Here is a 15,816-nt window from a genome sequence, read left to right as displayed (position 1 = left end):
CAAGTTGGGTCTGGGTTGTAGAGACGATGACTTCCGCTCCAAGGTGTTCCCCAGGTCTCCTCTCCATAGCTTCAATCTTAAAGCTCTCGTTTAGTAGTTGTTGAAAACAACACTGCATTAGGCCTACAAGTTGTGTCTGGGTTGTAGAGACGGTGTCTTCGCTCCAAGGTGTTCCCCAGGTTTCCTCTCCATAGCTTCAATCTTAAAGCTCTCGTTTAGTAGTTGTTGAAAACAACACTGCATTAGGCCTACAAGTTGGGTCTGGGTTGTAGAGACGATGACTTCCGCTCCAAGGTGTTCCCCAGGTCTCCTCTCCATAGCTTCAATCTTAAAGCTCTCGTTTAGTAGTTGTTGAAAACAACACTGCATTAGGCCTACAAGTTGGGTCTGGGTTGCAGAGACTGTGTATTCCGCTCCAAGGTGTTCCCCAGGTTTCCTCTCCATAGCTTCAATCTTAAAGCTCTCGTTTAGTAGTTGTTGAAAACAACACTGCATTAGCACTACAAGTTGGGTCTGGGTTGTAGAGACGGTGTCTTCTGCTCCAAGGTGTTCCCCAGGTTTCCTCTCCATAGCTTCAATCTTAAAGCTCTCGTTTAGTAGTTGTTGAAAACAACACTGCATTAGGCCTACAAGTTGGGTCTGGGTTGTAGAGACGGTGTCTTCCACTCCAAGGTGTTCTGCAGGTTTCCTTTCCATTGCTTCAATCTTAAAGCTCTCGTTTAGTAGTTGTTGAAAACAACACTGCATTAGGCCTACAAGTTGGGTCTGGGTTGTAGAGACGGTGTCTTCCACTCCAAGGTGTTCCCCAGGTTTCCTCTCCATAGCTTCGAGCTTCTAGCTCTCGTTTAGTAGTTGTTGAAAACAACACTGCATTAGGCCTACAAGTTGGGTCTGGGTTGTAGAGACAGTGTCTTCCACTCCAAGGTGTTCCCCAGGTTTCCTCTCCATAGCTTCAATCTTAAAGCTCTCGTTTAGTAGTTGTTGAAAACAACACTGCATTAGGACTACAAGTTGGGTCTGGGTTGTAGAGACGGTGTCTTCCGCTCCAAGGTGTTCCCCAGGTTTCCTCTCCATAGCTTCATTCTTAAAGCTCTCGTTTGGTAGTTGTTGAAAACAACACTGCATTAGGCCTACAAGTTGGGTCTGGGTTGTAGAGACGGTGTCTTCCACTCCAAGGTGTTCCCCAGGTTTCCTCTCCATAGCTTCAATCTTAAAGCTCTCATTTTGTAGTTGTTGAAAACAACACTGCATTAGGCCTACAATTTGGGTCTGGGTTGAAGAGACGGTGTCTTCCACTCCAAGGTGTTCCCCAGGTTTCCTCTCCATTGCTTCGATCTTCTAGCTCTTCTTAAGTAGTTGTTGAAAATAACACTGCATTAGGCCTACAAGTTGGGTCTGGGTTGTAGAAACGGTGTCTTCCACTCCAAGGTGTTCCCCAGGTTTCCTCTCCATAGCTTCGAGCTTCTTGCTCTCGTTTATTAGTTGTTGAAAACAACACTGCATTAGGCCTACAAGTTGGGTTTGGGTTGTAGAGACGGTGTCTACCACTCCAAGGTGTTCCCCAGGTTTCCTCTCCATAGCTTAGAGCTTCTTGCTCTCGTTTAGTAGTTGTTGAAAACAACACTGCATTAGGCCTACAAGTTGGGTCTGGGTTGTAGAGACGGTGTCTTCCACTCCAAGGTGTTCCCCAGGTTTCCTCTCCATAGCTTCAATCTTAAAGCTCTCGTTTAGTAGTTGTTGAAAACAACACTGCATTAGGCCTACAGGTTGGGTCTGGGTTGTAGAGACCGTGTCTTCCACTCCAAGGTGTTCCCCAGGTTTCCTCTCCATAACTTCAATCTTAAAGCTCTCGTTTAGTAGTTGTTGAAAACAACACTGCATTAGGCCTACAAGTTGGGTCTGGGTTGTAGAGACGGTGTCTTCGCTCCAAGGTGTTCCCCAGGTTTCCTCTCCATAGCTTCAATCTTAAAGCTCTCGTTTAGTAGTTGTTGAAAACAACACTGCATTAGGCCTACAAGTTGGGTCTGGGTTGTAGAGACGATGACTTCCGCTCCAAGGTGTTCCCCAGGTCTCCTCTCCATAGCTTCAATCTTAAAGCTCTCGTTTAGTAGTTGTTGAAAACAACACTGCATTAGGCCTACAAGTTGGGTCTGGGTTGTAGAGACTGTGTATTCCGCTCCAAGGTGTGCCCCAGGTTTCCCCTCCATAGCTTCAATCTTAAAGCTCTCGTTTAGTAGTTGTTGAAAACAACACTGCATTAGCACTACAAGTTGGGTCTGGGTTGTAGAGACGGTGTCTTCCACTCCAAGGTGTTCCCCAGGTTTCCTCTCCATAGCTTCAATCTTAAAGCTCTCGTTTAGTAGTTGTTGAAAACAACACTGCATTAGGCCTACAAGTTGGGTCTGGGTTGTAGAGACGGTGTCTTCCACTCCAAGGTGTTCTGCAGGTTTGCTCTCCATTGCTTCAATCTTAAAGCTCTCGTTTAGTAGTTGTTGAAAACAACACTGCATTAGGCCTACAAGTTGGGTCTGGGTTGTAGAGACGGTGTCTTACGCTCTAAGTTGTTCCCCAGGTTTCCTCTCCATAGCTTCAATCTTAAAGCTCTCGTTTAGTAGTTGTTGAAAACAACACTGCATTAGGCCTTCAAGTTGTGTCTGGGTTGTAGAGACGGTGTCTTCCACTCCAAGGTGTTCCCCAGGTTTCCTCTCCATAGCTTCAATCTTAAAGCTCTCGTTTAGTATTTGTTGAAAACAACACTGCATTAGGCCTACAAGTTGGGTCTGGGTTCCAGAGACTGTGTCTTCCACTCCAAGGTGTTCCCCAGGTTTCCTCTCCATAGCTTCAATCTTAAAGCTCTCGTTTAGTAGTTGTTGAAAACAACACTGCATTAGGCCTACAAGTTGCGTCTGGGTTGTAGAGATGGTGTCTTCCGCTCCAAGGTGTTCCCCAGGTTTCCTCTCCATTGCTTCAATTTTAAAGCTCTCGTTTAGTAGTTATTGAAAACAACACTGCATTAGCACTACAAGTTGGGTCTGGGTTGTAGAGACGGTGTCTTCCACTCCAAGGTGTTCCCCAGGTTTCCTCTCCATAGCTTCAATCTTAAAGCTCTCGTTTAGTAGTTGTTGAAAACAACACTGCATTAGGCCTACAAGTTGGGTCTGGGTTGTAGAGACGGTGTCTTCCACTCCAAGGTGTTCTGCAGGTTTGCTCTCCATTGCTTCAATCTTAAAGCTCTCGTTTAGTAGTTGTTGAAAACAACACTGCATTAGGCCTACAAGTTGGGTCTGGGTTGTAGAGACGGTGTCTTACGCTCTAAGTTGTTCCCCAGGTTTCCTCTCCATAGCTTCAATCTTAAAGCTCTCGTTTAGTAGTTGTTGAAAACAACACTGCATTAGGCCTTCAAGTTGTGTCTGGGTTGTAGAGACGGTGTCTTCCACTCCAAGGTGTTCCCCAGGTTTCCTCTCCATAACTTCAATCTTAAAGCTCTCGTTTAGTAGTTGTTGAAAACAACACTGCATTAGGCCTACAAGTTGGGTCTGGGTTGTAGAGACGGTGTCTTCGCTCCAAGGTGTTCCCCAGGTTTCCTCTCCATAGCTTCAATCTTAAAGCTCTCGTTTAGTAGTTGTTGAAAACAACACTGCATTAGGCCTACAAGTTGGGTCTGGGTTGTAGAGACGATGACTTCCGCTCCAAGGTGTTCCCCAGGTCTCCTCTCCATAGCTTCAATCTTAAAGCTCTCGTTTAGTAGTTGTTGAAAACAACACTGCATTAGGCCTACAAGTTGGGTCTGGGTTGTAGAGACTGTGTATTCCGCTCCAAGGTGTGCCCCAGGTTTCCCCTCCATAGCTTCAATCTTAAAGCTCTCGTTTAGTAGTTGTTGAAAACAACACTGCATTAGCACTACAAGTTGGGTCTGGGTTGTAGAGACGGTGTCTTCCACTCCAAGGTGTTCCCCAGGTTTCCTCTCCATAGCTTCAATCTTAAAGCTCTCGTTTAGTAGTTGTTGAAAACAACACTGCATTAGGCCTACAAGTTGGGTCTGGGTTGTAGAGACGGTGTCTTCCACTCCAAGGTGTTCTGCAGGTTTGCTCTCCATTGCTTCAATCTTAAAGCTCTCGTTTAGTAGTTGTTGAAAACAACACTGCATTAGGCCTACAAGTTGGGTCTGGGTTGTAGAGACGGTGTCTTACGCTCTAAGTTGTTCCCCAGGTTTCCTCTCCATAGCTTCAATCTTAAAGCTCTCGTTTAGTAGTTGTTGAAAACAACACTGCATTAGGCCTTCAAGTTGTGTCTGGGTTGTAGAGACGGTGTCTTCCACTCCAAGGTGTTCCCCAGGTTTCCTCTCCATAGCTTCAATCTTAAAGCTCTCGTTTAGTATTTGTTGAAAACAACACTGCATTAGGCCTACAAGTTGGGTCTGGGTTCCAGAGACTGTGTCTTCCACTCCAAGGTGTTCCCCAGGTTTCCTCTCCATAGCTTCAATCTTAAAGCTCTCGTTTAGTAGTTGTTGAAAACAACACTGCATTAGGCCTACAAGTTGCGTCTGGGTTGTAGAGATGGTGTCTTCCGCTCCAAGGTGTTCCCCAGGTTTCCTCTCCATTGCTTCAATTTTAAAGCTCTCGTTTAGTAGTTATTGAAAACAACACTGCATTAGGCCTACAAGTTGGGTCTGGGTTGTAGAGACGGTGTCTTCCACTCCAAGGTGTTCCCCAGGTTTCCTCTCTATTGCTTCGATCTTCTAGCTCTTCTTAAGTAGTTGTTGAAAACAACGCTGCATTAGGCCTACAAGTTGGGTCTGGGTTGTAGAGACGGTGTCTTCCACTCCAAGGTGTTCCCCAGGTTTCCTCTCCATAGCTTCAATCTTAATGCTCTCGTTTAGTAGTTGTTGAAAACAACACTGCATTAAGCCAACAAGTTGGGTCTGGGTTGTAGAGACGGTGTCTTCCGCTCCAAGGTGTTCCCCAGGTTTCTTCTCCATAGCTTCAATCTTAAAGCTCTCGTTTAGTAGTTGTTGAAAACAACACTGCATTAGGCCTACAAGTTGGGTCTGGGTTGTAGAGACGGTGTCTTCCACTCCAAGGTGTTCCTCAGGTTTCCTCTCCATAGCTTCAATCTTAAAGCTCTCGTTTAGTAGTTGTTGAAAACAACACTGCATTAGGCCTACAAGTTGGGTCTGGGTTGTAGAGACGGTGTCTTCGCTCCAAGGTGTTCCCCAGGTTTCCTCTCCATAGCTTCAATCTTAAAGCTCTCGTTTAGTAGTTGTTGAAAACAACACTGCATTAGGCCTACAAGTTGGGTCTGGGTTGTAGTGACGGTGTCTTCCGCTCCAAGGTGTTCCCCAGGTTTCCTCTCCATAGCTACAATCTTAAAACTCTCGTTTAGTAGTTGTTGAAAACAACACTGCATTAGGCCTACAAGTTGGGTCTGGGTTGTAGAGACGGTGTCTTCCACTCCAAGGTGTTCCCCAGGTTTCCTCTCCATAGCTTCAATCTTAAAGCTCTCGTTTAATAGTTGTTGAAAACAACACTGCATTAGGCCTACAAGTTGGGTCTGGGTTGCAGAGACGGTGTCTTCTTCTCCAAGGTGTTCCCCAGGTTTCCTCTCCATTGCTTCAATCTTCATGCTCGCCTTAAGTAGTTGTTGAAAACAACTCTGCATTAGGCCTACAAGTTGGGTCTGGGTTGTAGAGACGGTGTCTTCCGCTCCAAGGTGTTCCCCAGGTTTCTTCTCCATAGCTTCAATCTTAAAGCTCTCGTTTAGTAGTTGTTGAAAACAACACTGCATTAGGCCTACAAGTTGCGTCTGGGTTGTAGAGACGGTGTCTTCCACTCCAAGGTGTTCCCCAGGTTTCCTCTCCATAGCTTCGAGCTTCTTGCTCTCGTTTAGTAGTTGTTGAAAACAACACTGCATTAGGCCTACAAGTTGGGTCTGGGTTGTAGAGACGGTGTCTTCCACTCCAAGGTGTTCCCCAGGTTTCCTCTCCATAGCTTCAATCTTAAAGCTCTCGTTTAGTAGTTGTTGAAAACAACACTGCATTAGGCCTACAAGTTGGGTCTGGGTTGTAGAGACGGTGTCTTCCGCTCCAAGGTGTTCCCCAGGTTTCCTCTCCATAGCTTCAATCTTAAAGCTCTCGTTTAGTAGTTGTTGAAAACAACACTGCATTAGGCCTACAAGTTGGGTCTGGGTTGTAGAGACTGTGTCTTCCGCTCCAAGGTGTTCCCCAGGTTTCCTCTCCATAGCTTCAATCTTAAAGCTCTCGTTTAGTAGTTGTTGAAAACAACACTGCATTAGGCCTACAAGTTGGGTCTGGGTTGTAGAGACGGTGTCTTCCACTCCAAGGTGTTCCCCAGGTTTCCTCTCCATAGCTTCAATCTTAAAGCTCTCGTTTAGTAGTTGTTGAAAACAACACTGCATTAGGCCTACAAGTTGGGTCTGGGTTGTAGAGACGGTGTCTTCCACTCCAAGGTGTTCCCCAGGTTTCCTCTCCATAGCTTCAATTTTAAAGCTCTCGTTTAGTAGTTATTGAAAACAACACTGCATTAGGCCTACAAGTTGGGTCTGGGTTGTAGAGACGGTGTCTTCCACTCCAAGGTGTTCCCCAGGTTTCCTCTCTATTGCTTCGATCTTCTAGCTCTTCTTAAGTAGTTGTTGAAAACAACGCTGCATTAGGCCTACAAGTTGGGTCTGGGTTGTAGAGACGGTGTCTTCCACTCCAAGGTGTTCCCCAGGTTTCCTCTCCATAGCTTCAATCTTAAAGCTCTCGTTTAGTAGTTGTTGAAAACAACACTGCATTAAGCCAACAAGTTGGGTCTGGGTTGTAGAGACGGTGTCTTCCGCTCCAAGGTGTTCCCCAGGTTTCTTCTCCATAGCTTCAATCTTAAAGCTCTCGTTTAGTAGTTGTTGAAAACAACACTGCATTAGGCCTACAAGTTGGGTCTGGGTTGTAGAGACGGTGTCTTCCACTCCAAGGTGTTCCTCAGGTTTCCTCTCCATAGCTTCAATCTTAAAGCTCTCGTTTAGTAGTTGTTGAAAACAACACTGCATTAGGCCTACAAGTTGGGTCTGGGTTGTAGAGACGGTGTCTTCGCTCCAAGGTGTTCCCCAGGTTTCCTCTCCATAGCTTCAATCTTAAAGCTCTCGTTTAGTAGTTGTTGAAAACAACACTGCATTAGGCCTACAAGTTGGGTCTGGGTTGTAGTGACGGTGTCTTCCGCTCCAAGGTGTTCCCCAGGTTTCCTCTCCATAGCTTCAATCTTAAAACTCTCGTTTAGTAGTTGTTGAAAACAACACTGCATTAGGCCTACAAGTTGGGTCTGGGTTGTAGAGACGGTGTCTTCCACTCCAAGGTGTTCCCCAGGTTTCCTCTCCATAGCTTCAATCTTAAAGCTCTCGTTTAATAGTTGTTGAAAACAACACTGCATTAGGCCTACAAGTTGGGTCTGGGTTGCAGAGACGGTGTCTTCTTCTCCAAGGTGTTCCCCAGGTTTCCTCTCCATTGCTTCAATCTTCATGCTCGCCTTAAGTAGTTGTTGAAAACAACTCTGCATTAGGCCTACAAGTTGGGTCTGGGTTGTAGAGACGGTGTCTTCCGCTCCAAGGTGTTCCCCAGGTTTCTTCTCCATAGCTTCAATCTTAAAGCTCTCGTTTAGTAGTTGTTGAAAACAACACTGCATTAGGCTTACAAGTTGGGTCTGGGTTGTAGAGACGGTGTCTTCCACTCCAAGGTGTTCCCCAGGTTTCCTCTCCATAGCTTCGAGCTTCTTGCTCTCGTTTAGTAGTTGTTGAAAACAACACTGCATTAGGCCTACAAGTTGGGTCTGGGTTGTAGAGACGGTGTCTTCCACTCCAAGGTGTTCCCCAGGTTTCCTCTCCATAGCTTCAATCTTAAAGCTCTCGTTTAATAGTTGTTGAAAACAACACTGCATTAGGCCTACAAGTTGGGTCTGGGTTGCAGAGACGGTGTCTTCTTCTCCAAGGTGTTCCCCAGGTTTCCTCTCCATTGCTTCAATCTTCATGCTCGCCTTAAGTAGTTGTTGAAAACAACTCTGCATTAGGCCTACAAGTTGGGTCTGGGTTGTAGAGACGGTGTCTTCCGCTCCAAGGTGTTCCCCAGGTTTCTTCTCCATAGCTTCAATCTTAAAGCTCTCGTTTAGTAGTTGTTGAAAACAACACTGCATTAGGCCTACAAGTTGCGTCTGGGTTGTAGAGACGGTGTCTTCCACTCCAAGGTGTTCCCCAGGTTTCCTCTCCATAGCTTCGAGCTTCTTGCTCTCGTTTAGTAGTTGTTGAAAACAACACTGCATTAGGCCTACAAGTTGGGTCTGGGTTGTAGAGACGGTGTCTTCCACTCCAAGGTGTTCCCCAGGTTTCCTCTCCATAGCTTCAATCTTAAAGCTCTCGTTTAGTAGTTGTTGAAAACAACACTGCATTAGGCCTACAAGTTGGGTCTGGGTTGTAGAGACGGTGTCTTCCGCTCCAAGGTGTTCCCCAGGTTTCCTCTCCATAGCTTCAATCTTAAAGCTCTCGTTTAGTAGTTGTTGAAAACAACACTGCATTAGGCCTACAAGTTGGGTCTGGGTTGTAGAGACTGTGTCTTCCGCTCCAAGGTGTTCCCCAGGTTTCCTCTCCATAGCTTCAATCTTAAAGCTCTCGTTTAGTAGTTGTTGAAAACAACACTGCATTAGGCCTACAAGTTGGGTCTGGGTTGTAGAGACGGTGTCTTCGCTCCAAGGTGTTCCCCAGGTTTCCTCTCCATAGCTTCAATCTTAAAGCTCTCGTTTAGTAGTTGTTGAAAACAACACTGCATTAGGCCTACAAGTTGGGTCTGGGTTGTAGTGACGGTGTCTTCCGCTCCAAGGTGTTCCCCAGGTTTCCTCTCCATAGCTTCAATCTTAAAACTCTCGTTTAGTAGTTGTTGAAAACAACACTGCATTAGGCCTACAAGTTGGGTCTGGGTTGTAGAGACGGTGTCTTCCACTCCAAGGTGTTCCCCAGGTTTCCTCTCCATAGCTTCAATCTTAAAGCTCTCGTTTAATAGTTGTTGAAAACAACACTGCATTAGGCCTACAAGTTGGGTCTGGGTTGCAGAGACGGTGTCTTCTTCTCCAAGGTGTTCCCCAGGTTTCCTCTCCATTGCTTCAATCTTCATGCTCGCCTTAAGTAGTTGTTGAAAACAACACTGCATTAGGCCTACAAGTTGGGTCTGGGTTGTAGAGACGGTGTCTTCCGCTCCAAGGTGTTCCCCAGGTTTCTTCTCCATAGCTTCAATCTTAAAGCTCTCGTTTAGTAGTTGTTGAAAACAACACTGCATTAGGCTTACAAGTTGGGTCTGGGTTGTAGAGACGGTGTCTTCCACTCCAAGGTGTTCCCCAGGTTTCCTCTCCATAGCTTCGAGCTTCTTGCTCTCGTTTAGTAGTTGTTGAAAACAACACTGCATTAGGCCTACAAGTTGGGTCTGGGTTGTAGAGACGGTGTCTTCCACTCCAAGGTGTTCCCCAGGTTTCCTCTCCATAGCTTCAATCTTAAAGCTCTCGTTTAATAGTTGTTGAAAACAACACTGCATTAGGCCTACAAGTTGGGTCTGGGTTGCAGAGACGGTGTCTTCTTCTCCAAGGTGTTCCCCAGGTTTCCTCTCCATTGCTTCAATCTTCATGCTCGCCTTAAGTAGTTGTTGAAAACAACTCTGCATTAGGCCTACAAGTTGGGTCTGGGTTGTAGAGACGGTGTCTTCCGCTCCAAGGTGTTCCCCAGGTTTCTTCTCCATAGCTTCAATCTTAAAGCTCTCGTTTAGTAGTTGTTGAAAACAACACTGCATTAGGCCTACAAGTTGCGTCTGGGTTGTAGAGACGGTGTCTTCCACTCCAAGGTGTTCCCCAGGTTTCCTCTCCATAGCTTCGAGCTTCTTGCTCTCGTTTAGTAGTTGTTGAAAACAACACTGCATTAGGCCTACAAGTTGGGTCTGGGTTGTAGAGACGGTGTCTTCCACTCCAAGGTGTTCCCCAGGTTTCCTCTCCATAGCTTCAATCTTAAAGCTCTCGTTTAGTAGTTGTTGAAAACAACACTGCATTAGGCCTACAAGTTGGGTCTGGGTTGTAGAGACGGTGTCTTCCGCTCCAAGGTGTTCCCCAGGTTTCCTCTCCATAGCTTCAATCTTAAAGCTCTCGTTTAGTAGTTGTTGAAAACAACACTGCATTAGGCCTACAAGTTGGGTCTGGGTTGTAGTGACGGTGTCTTCCGCTCCAAGGTGTTCCCCAGGTTTCCTCTCCATAGCTTCAATCTTAAAACTCTCGTTTAGTAGTTGTTGAAAACAACACTGCATTAGGCCTACAAGTTGGGTCTGGGTTGTAGAGACGGTGTCTTCCACTCCAAGGTGTTCCCCAGGTTTCCTCTCCATAGCTTCAATCTTAAAGCTCTCGTTTAATAGTTGTTGAAAACAACACTGCATTAGGCCTACAAGTTGGGTCTGGGTTGCAGAGACGGTGTCTTCTTCTCCAAGGTGTTCCCCAGGTTTCCTCTCCATTGCTTCAATCTTCATGCTCGCCTTAAGTAGTTGTTGAAAACAACTCTGCATTAGGCCTACAAGTTGGGTCTGGGTTGTAGAGACGGTGTCTTCCGCTCCAAGGTGTTCCCCAGGTTTCTTCTCCATAGCTTCAATCTTAAAGCTCTCGTTTAGTAGTTGTTGAAAACAACACTGCATTAGGCTTACAAGTTGGGTCTGGGTTGTAGAGACGGTGTCTTCCACTCCAAGGTGTTCCCCAGGTTTCCTCTCCATAGCTTCGAGCTTCTTGCTCTCGTTTAGTAGTTGTTGAAAACAACACTGCATTAGGCCTACAAGTTGGGTCTGGGTTGTAGAGACGGTGTCTTCCACTCCAAGGTGTTCCCCAGGTTTCCTCTCCATAGCTTCAATCTTAAAGCTCTCGTTTAATAGTTGTTGAAAACAACACTGCATTAGGCCTACAAGTTGGGTCTGGGTTGCAGAGACGGTGTCTTCTTCTCCAAGGTGTTCCCCAGGTTTCCTCTCCATTGCTTCAATCTTCATGCTCGCCTTAAGTAGTTGTTGAAAACAACTCTGCATTAGGCCTACAAGTTGGGTCTGGGTTGTAGAGACGGTGTCTTCCGCTCCAAGGTGTTCCCCAGGTTTCTTCTCCATAGCTTCAATCTTAAAGCTCTCGTTTAGTAGTTGTTGAAAACAACACTGCATTAGGCCTACAAGTTGCATCTGGGTTGTAGAGACGGTGTCTTCCACTCCAAGGTGTTCCCCAGGTTTCCTCTCCATAGCTTCGAGCTTCTTGCTCTCGTTTAGTAGTTGTTGAAAACAACACTGCATTAGGCCTACAAGTTGGGTCTGGGTTGTAGAGACGGTGTCTTCCACTCCAAGGTGTTCCCCAGGTTTCCTCTCCATAGCTTCAATCTTAAAGCTCTCGTTTAGTAGTTGTTGAAAACAACACTGCATTAGGCCTACAAGTTGGGTCTGGGTTGTAGAGACGGTGTCTTCCGCTCCAAGGTGTTCCCCAGGTTTCCTCTCCATAGCTTCAATCTTAAAGCTCTCGTTTAGTAGTTGTTGAAAACAACACTGCATTAGGCCTACAAGTTGGGTCTGGGTTGTAGAGACTGTGTCTTCCGCTCCAAGGTGTTCCCCAGGTTTCCTCTCCATAGCTTCAATCTTAAAGCTCTCGTTTAGTAGTTGTTGAAAACAACACTGCATTAGGCCTACAAGTTGGGTCTGGGTTGTAGAGACGGTGTCTTCCACTCCAAGGTGTTCCCCAGGTTTCCTCTCCATAGCTTCAATCTTAAAGCTCTCGTTTAGTAGTTGTTGAAAACAACACTGCATTAGGCCTACAAGTTGGGTCTGGGTTGTAGAGACGGTGTCTTCCACTCCAATGTGTTCCCCAGGTTTCCTCTCCATAGCTTCAATTTTAAAGCTCTCGTTTAGTAGTTATTGAAAACAACACTGCATTAGGCCTACAAGTTGGGTCTGGGTTGTAGAGACTGTGTCTTCCGCTCCAAGGTGTTCCCCAGGTTTCCTCTCCATAGCTTCAATCTTAAAGCTCTCGTTTAGTAGTTGTTGAAAACAACACTGCATTAGGCCTACAAGTTGGGTCTGGGTTGTAGAGACTGTGTCTTCCGCTCCAAGGTGTTCCCCAGGTTTCCTCTCCATAGCTTCAATCTTAAAGCTCTCGTTTAGTAGTTGTTGAAAACAACACTGCATTAGGCCTACAAGTTGGGTCTGGGTTGTAGAGACGGTGTCTTCCACTCCAAGGTGTTCCCCAGGTTTCCTCTCCATAGCTTCAATCTTAAAGCTCTCGTTTAGTAGTTGTTGAAAACAACACTGCATTAGGCCTACAAGTTGGGTCTGGGTTGTAGAGACGGTGTCTTCCACTCCAAGGTGTTCCCCAGGTTTCCTCTCCATAGCTTCAATTTTAAAGCTCTCGTTTAGTAGTTATTGAAAACAACACTGCATTAGGCCTACAAGTTGGGTCTGGGTTGTAGAGACGGTGTCTTCCACTCCAAGGTGTTCCCCAGGTTTCCTCTCTATTGCTTCGATCTTCTAGCTCTTCTTAAGTAGTTGTTGAAAACAACGCTGCATTAGGCCTACAAGTTGGGTCTGGGTTGTAGAGACGGTGTCTTCCACTCCAAGGTGTTCCCCAGGTTTCCTCTCCATAGCTTCAATCTTAAAGCTCTCGTTTAGTAGTTGTTGAAAACAACACTGCATTAAGCCAACAAGTTGGGTCTGGGTTGTAGAGACGGTGTCTTCCGCTCCAAGGTGTTCCCCAGGTTTCTTCTCCATAGCTTCAATCTTAAAGCTCTCGTTTAGTAGTTGTTGAAAACAACACTGCATTAGGCCTACAAGTTGGGTCTGGGTTGTAGAGACGGTGTCTTCCACTCCAAGGTGTTCCTCAGGTTTCCTCTCCATAGCTTCAATCTTAAAGCTCTCGTTTAGTAGTTGTTGAAAACAACACTGCATTAGGCCTACAAGTTGGGTCTGGGTTGTAGAGACGGTGTCTTCGCTCCAAGGTGTTCCCCAGGTTTCCTCTCCATAGCTTCAATCTTAAAGCTCTCGTTTAGTAGTTGTTGAAAACAACACTGCATTAGGCCTACAAGTTGGGTCTGGGTTGTAGTGACGGTGTCTTCCGCTCCAAGGTGTTCCCCAGGTTTCCTCTCCATAGCTTCAATCTTAAAACTCTCGTTTAGTAGTTGTTGAAAACAACACTGCATTAGGCCTACAAGTTGGGTCTGGGTTGTAGAGACGGTGTCTTCCACTCCAAGGTGTTCCCCAGGTTTCCTCTCCATAGCTTCAATCTTAAAGCTCTCGTTTAATAGTTGTTGAAAACAACACTGCATTAGGCCTACAAGTTGGGTCTGGGTTGCAGAGACGGTGTCTTCTTCTCCAAGGTGTTCCCCAGGTTTCCTCTCCATTGCTTCAATCTTCATGCTCGCCTTAAGTAGTTGTTGAAAACAACTCTGCATTAGGCCTACAAGTTGGGTCTGGGTTGTAGAGACGGTGTCTTCCGCTCCAAGGTGTTCCCCAGGTTTCTTCTCCATAGCTTCAATCTTAAAGCTCTCGTTTAGTAGTTGTTGAAAACAACACTGCATTAGGCTTACAAGTTGGGTCTGGGTTGTAGAGACGGTGTCTTCCACTCCAAGGTGTTCCCCAGGTTTCCTCTCCATAGCTTCGAGCTTCTTGCTCTCGTTTAGTAGTTGTTGAAAACAACACTGCATTAGGCCTACAAGTTGGGTCTGGGTTGTAGAGACGGTGTCTTCCACTCCAAGGTGTTCCCCAGGTTTCCTCTCCATAGCTTCAATCTTAAAGCTCTCGTTTAATAGTTGTTGAAAACAACACTGCATTAGGCCTACAAGTTGGGTCTGGGTTGCAGAGACGGTGTCTTCTTCTCCAAGGTGTTCCCCAGGTTTCCTCTCCATTGCTTCAATCTTCATGCTCGCCTTAAGTAGTTGTTGAAAACAACTCTGCATTAGGCCTACAAGTTGGGTCTGGGTTGTAGAGACGGTGTCTTCCGCTCCAAGGTGTTCCCCAGGTTTCTTCTCCATAGCTTCAATCTTAAAGCTCTCGTTTAGTAGTTGTTGAAAACAACACTGCATTAGGCCTACAAGTTGCGTCTGGGTTGTAGAGACGGTGTCTTCCACTCCAAGGTGTTCCCCAGGTTTCCTCTCCATAGCTTCGAGCTTCTTGCTCTCGTTTAGTAGTTGTTGAAAACAACACTGCATTAGGCCTACAAGTTGGGTCTGGGTTGTAGAGACGGTGTCTTCCACTCCAAGGTGTTCCCCAGGTTTCCTCTCCATAGCTTCAATCTTAAAGCTCTCGTTTAGTAGTTGTTGAAAACAACACTGCATTAGGCCTACAAGTTGGGTCTGGGTTGTAGAGACGGTGTCTTCCGCTCCAAGGTGTTCCCCAGGTTTCCTCTCCATAGCTTCAATCTTAAAGCTCTCGTTTAGTAGTTGTTGAAAACAACACTGCATTAGGCCTACAAGTTGGGTCTGGGTTGTAGAGACTGTGTCTTCCGCTCCAAGGTGTTCCCCAGGTTTCCTCTCCATAGCTTCAATCTTAAAGCTCTCGTTTAGTAGTTGTTGAAAACAACACTGCATTAGGCCTACAAGTTGGGTCTGGGTTGTAGAGACGGTGTCTTCGCTCCAAGGTGTTCCCCAGGTTTCCTCTCCATAGCTTCAATCTTAAAGCTCTCGTTTAGTAGTTGTTGAAAACAACACTGCATTAGGCCTACAAGTTGGGTCTGGGTTGTAGAGACTGTGTCTTCCGCTCCAAGGTGTTCCCCAGGTTTCCTCTCCATAGCTTCAATCTTAAAGCTCTCGTTTAGTAGTTGTTGAAAACAACACTGCATTAGGCCTACAAGTTGGGTCTGGGTTGTAGAGACGGTGTCTTCCACTCCAAGGTGTTCCCCAGGTTTCCTCTCCATAGCTTCAATCTTAAAGCTCTCGTTTAGTAGTTGTTGAAAACAACACTGCATTAGGCCTACAAGTTGGGTCTGGGTTGTAGAGACGGTGTCTTCCACTCCAAGGTGTTCCCCAGGTTTCCTCTCCATAGCTTCAATTTTAAAGCTCTCGTTTAGTAGTTATTGAAAACAACACTGCATTAGGCCTACAAGTTGGGTCTGGGTTGTAGAGACGGTGTCTTCCACTCCAAGGTGTTCCCCAGGTTTCCTCTCTATTGCTTCGATCTTCTAGCTCTTCTTAAGTAGTTGTTGAAAACAACGCTGCATTAGGCCTACAAGTTGGGTCTGGGTTGTAGAGACGGTGTCTTCCACTCCAAGGTGTTCCCCAGGTTTCCTCTCCATAGCTTCAATCTTAAAGCTCTCGTTTAGTAGTTGTTGAAAACAACACTGCATTAAGCCAACAAGTTGGGTCTGGGTTGTAGAGACGGTGTCTTCCGCTCCAAGGTGTTCCCCAGGTTTCTTCTCCATAGCTTCAATCTTAAAGCTCTCGTTTAGTAGTTGTTGAAAACAACACTGCATTAGGCCTACAAGTTGGGTCTGGGTTGTAGAGACGGTGTCTTCCACTCCAAGGTGTTCCTCAGGTTTCCTCTCCATAGCTTCAATCTTAAAGCTCTCGTTTAGTAGTTGTTGAAAACAACACTGCATTAGGCCTACAAGTTGGGTCTGGGTTGTAGAGACGGTGTCTTCGCTCCAAGGTGTTCCCCAGGTTTCCTCTCCATAGCTTCAATCTTAAAGCTCTCGTTTAGTAGTTGTTGAAAACAACACTGCATTAGGCCTACAAGTTGGGTCTGGGTTGTAGTGACGGTGTCTTCCGCTCCAAGGTGTTCCCCAGGTTTCCTCTCCATAGCTTCAA

Source organism: Ranitomeya imitator, chromosome 7, assembly GCF_032444005.1.
Source record: "Ranitomeya imitator isolate aRanImi1 chromosome 7, aRanImi1.pri, whole genome shotgun sequence".
NCBI lineage: Eukaryota > Metazoa > Chordata > Amphibia > Anura > Dendrobatidae > Ranitomeya > Ranitomeya imitator.
This window is presented reverse-complemented; position numbering follows the sequence as displayed.